We start from the raw sequence: 4530 nt of genomic DNA, 5'->3' as shown, positions 1-4530 counted from the left end.
GAAAAGGGTAAGGAGTGCAAAAACAAAAATAGATACTCAAGGGTTCCTTTAAGGCAAGGGCGTCGATGACGTCATGCGCAGAAGTGGCTTAAAGCGTACCGCTGTCCGGCCGACCATATATATGTAGATATTGGTTCCAGCATGGGTAATAATAATTAAAAATAATAATGATAATAGAAGAAAAATTGAAAATCTCCTCATGGTATATGTGAAACTAGAAATTCTAATGAAAAGATTGATAGAGAGGCAATGCAGATGAGAAGTATTTAAGAATATATAGTTCGATAGAGTATAATGTACCGCACGTGTTTCACACATGCTCGTATACTGTATCGGCACTTTTTTCTTTTTTATTTTATATCTCACTCTATACCTCACTGTTAACAGAACCTTTTTAAGCCCGTCTTTTCACGAATTGTTTTGATTAAATTTTTGTGACCCTCTGGCTCTGAAATTCTTGTATATAAGCTTACTGTCTGTTGAAATAAAGTTAGTTGCATTCACCTCATCTCTCAGTTACAATCTCACTGCTCACTCTCACATTGGTGACCATTGCAGTGACCACCTCCTTCTCCCACACTGCCGGGACTTACAGTTTCATGATGCAGCTCTCAGACCCTGATTTTCCTATCAACACCACTCCCATAAAACTACTGCCCTTCGCCAGTACAGAAGCATTCACCTGGTTTCGGCTCACAGAGGTCCAAATACGCATCAACGATTTGACTCGCCCTAACATCAAAGCAGAATATATTCTCGCGGTGTTCCCCAAGGACACTTTCCCGGAAATCTCAAATTGGCTTTACAAGCAAGTGGATATCTCAATAGCATACAACGTTCTCAAAACATACCTCTTGGAACAGTACACGCCATCGCCAGCCACCCGTATAGCTAAACTTTATCAGCTCTCTCAACAACCGTTGGGTGACCAAAAGGCTTTGCTCATCATAAGTGAAATGACCAGTATCGCTCACCTGCAACCTGCAGCAAACAGCTCTCCTTGTCAGGTAAACTTTACCAGAGCCTGTACGTGCTTCCATATCCGATATTGATATGTTGCCTATGAAGGACCTAATGATCAAAATCAACGCCTTTATAGACAGCCACTTCACCACCTTCAAGACCTCTATCAATGCCGCCACACCTGACAAAGAGGACAATTATTCAACATCGACAGAAACTGATGTGAAAGCAGTGGGACACACAGGCCAACCTCGTGACATGCTGGAGCGGCAACAAAACCACCCACCCCCACCATTTGCTCATGCCTTAACCAACAACCTCTAAAGCCACTTACTGATGCCAGTCAGCCACACTTATGCTACTAACACTCCAGATACGGGCTGCTGAGAAGAAATGTGCGAACGATTGTCAGTGGCCTAAAAACATGTTAGTGGCCCATCACTTGTGATGATGGCATTTCCTGTCACTAATATTTTCTTCTTATATGATCCAGGTACGGGCATGCGATTTATGGTAGACACTGGTGCTTGCCTTTCTCTTCTGCCAAGGTTACTTTCCAGGATACAACATAGTCTGTCTAAGCCTGCTGACATTCGTCTGGTAGCTGCCAATAGATATGTGATACCCACCCATGGCTACGAAAACCTCATACTATCATATGGTAATGCCAAAATGGATATAAGTTTCTCATTGCTGACATCACGTTACCAATCCTCAATGCGGATTTCCACCTACTGGTTGATGTCGCTCACAGACTGTTAGTCAACGCAGACTCTTACTCTTCGATATCTCTTCAACCCTCCCCCTCTAACCTCACTCGCCATATCAGCGTGCACACAGATGCCTATGCCCACCTCCTCATGACGTCTACAGAAGTTTCCATTCAGAACTTCACCAAACACCCTCCTCCTCACGTTGTATACAGAAGTTTCCGTCCAGAACTTCGCCAAACGCCCACAGTTCCTGCCAAACATGGTATTTATCACCATATCAAAATGACGAAGGTCCCTGTGTTTGCCAGATTCAGATGTCTGGCACTGGATCGTTTGGAACCTACTAAACAAACGTTCACCCAAATGGAAGAAATGGTCTTTTGCCCAAAGGCCTCAAGCCCATGGTCGTTGCTCTCACACATTGTTCTAAAGAAAGATGGCTCTCTGTGCTTGAACATCCACGCATAACCTGACCTCCTAAAGGGGCATTATCAGGTGCCCATGGACTCAGAAGACATCCCCAAGACTGCCATCACCACTCTCTTCAGTACATGCACCTTCAATTACTCCGGTTTTGGCTTTCGTAACGCCGGGTTCACGTTTCAATGCCTTATGAATAGCATCTTAGGGGACCTCCCCTTCTGTGTATGTTACGTGGACGTCATACCTATGTTCTCTTCCACCAAAGAGAAACACCTCCCTCACCTGCATAGCACCCTTGACCACCTACAACAGAATGCTCTTGTAGTCCGGTACAACAAGTGTACCTTCTGCACCAACGAAGTATCATTCTTAGGGCACCACATTACCTATGAGGGAGTCCACCCCCTCCCTGAGTAGATAGCAAGTGTTATCCCACACCTATAACACTTCTCTTCATGGACACAACTACCTGACCTACCTCGCTGCACACTAGCACTCCTATCTCTCCAAACCTGATTTCCTTGTCTAAACCCTTCATTTAACCTTACAGGTATTCCCACATTACTCTTCCTAACACTCCTTTCTACTACACTATTAGCCAACCTCATCGATCCCCTCATAACAGCATCTCTAAAACTAACAAATTCTGGCACACTTTCCTCCATTGCAGTTCTTACACTCACAGATTTACTTTCGTTCATACACCTATCCAACTCATAATCCTCAACTATCTCTAAGATATAATCCCATGTCAATCTTTCATTCGTCCACCTCATCTTCTCCTTACGTTTCAAATTAATAAACTAAGCAACATTCTCGGGTACAGTAGCCAAAAACTTCTTCAATAATTCCTTATTTTCATTTATGCCTTCAGCCCCATACTTCTTCCTAGCTAACGTTTCCAACCTACATACATACATTGATATTGCTTGTCCTACATTCATCCGTGCTTCATCAAAATCATTCTTACACTTATACCTAACACTCCCTTTCATACATTTTACCTGCTCAATTATCCTACCTTTGACACTATCATATTTAACATCCCCCACACTCATTATCACACCATACATCGTCAACAAATACCCAGTCAAATATTCTCCTAACTCCCTGGCCCAAACTCTCTTACTATCACCATACTTATCCAGAAAATACCTCTCATACTCCTTGAAAAACTCTTATATATCCCTACTACTATGCTCATTGAACCTTTCACACCGAGGTACCTCTTTCATAAACACAGTCTTACAAACTTCAACTTCATTCTCACTATCTTCACTGCCTACTCCCTTCTTGCCTTCTTCCTCATTTGAATATAATGAATCCGCTTTAACACTTAAATTCCTATCCTTAACCAGACCCTTCTTACCCTTTTTCTTACTTACCACTTTCACCCATTCATGATCATCCACACTCTCATCCTGACCTTTCTTCTTTTCCCTCTTCATATTACCTTTACCTTTCTTCTCATCCTTCCTATCACATTTCTGTTCATCCTGACTATGCATAATTCCCTTACCTTCAATCTCACTATCACTACCTTCCCCATTATCACTTACTTTAGCCTCCTCTTCCACTATCAGCCCATTACCTGAAGCAGAAGCCACTCCTGCATATCCGTGTTTTGTTTCGCCATTATTGCCAGCCTAATTGCCATTCAAAACTGTATATGCAATATATTTCCCTGTGGGAGATGTGGCAGAATACATAACTGTACATGTATTCAGCATTGGTAAGTAAAGAGAGAGAGAGAGAGAGAGAGAGAGAGAGAGAGAGAGAGAGAGAGAGAGAGAGGGGGGGGGGAGCTCATTGAAGTAGATGGATGATATAGAAAAAAATAAAAAATGGAGTTTGTCAAATACTCTTATGCAGTTATATTACTTGAGAGAGAGAGAGAGAGAGAGAGAGAGAGAGAGAGAGAGAGAGAGAGAGAGAGAGAGAGAGAGAGAGAGAGAGCTCATCTAGGTAGATGGACGACATAGAAAATATATGTAATAGAGTTGGTCAAATACTCTTATGCAGTTATGACGAGAGAGAGAGAGAGAGAGAGAGAGAGAGAGAGAGAGAGAGAGAGAGAGAGAGAGAGAGAGAGAGAGAGAGAATACTTTTTCATATCAGATTTTTACGATTCAAAAGGCTTTAGTGGAGTGGTGAAAAACATTTTGTATACTGAGTCCCATGGATCACGCATGCCGCGATCCTTATCGCATGTATATCATTTACACAAATATCACTAAAGCGAAGAGCCAGACCAATTGAGAGGTCACAAATTGCCCACGGTGATGGGATCCCATATACAGAGGTGTATTGCATGGCAATGTATCCTCATGTATCACCCTTATTGTTCTGTGCCTGCAGTGTGCATCTCCCCTGGTCGCTTACTCCTCATTATGAGTGGTGTATGCCGCGATGTCATACCTTTCGAAAAATA

At 42.6% G+C, this 4530-nt stretch overlaps 1 pseudogene; it reads right to left on the bottom strand.

Annotated features, from left to right (window-relative positions):
• Nucleotides 1-2485: 2485 nt before the first annotated feature.
• Nucleotides 2486-3493, bottom strand: LOC137626287 (uncharacterized; annotated as a pseudogene).
• Between the last annotated feature and the right edge of the window lie 1037 nt (nucleotides 3494-4530).

Source organism: Palaemon carinicauda, chromosome 33 (assembly GCF_036898095.1).
Source record: "Palaemon carinicauda isolate YSFRI2023 chromosome 33, ASM3689809v2, whole genome shotgun sequence".
Taxonomy (NCBI): Eukaryota; Metazoa; Arthropoda; class Malacostraca; order Decapoda; family Palaemonidae; genus Palaemon; species Palaemon carinicauda.
The sequence above is the reverse complement of the archived record's forward strand: the minus strand, read 5'-3'. Positions and strand labels throughout refer to the sequence as shown.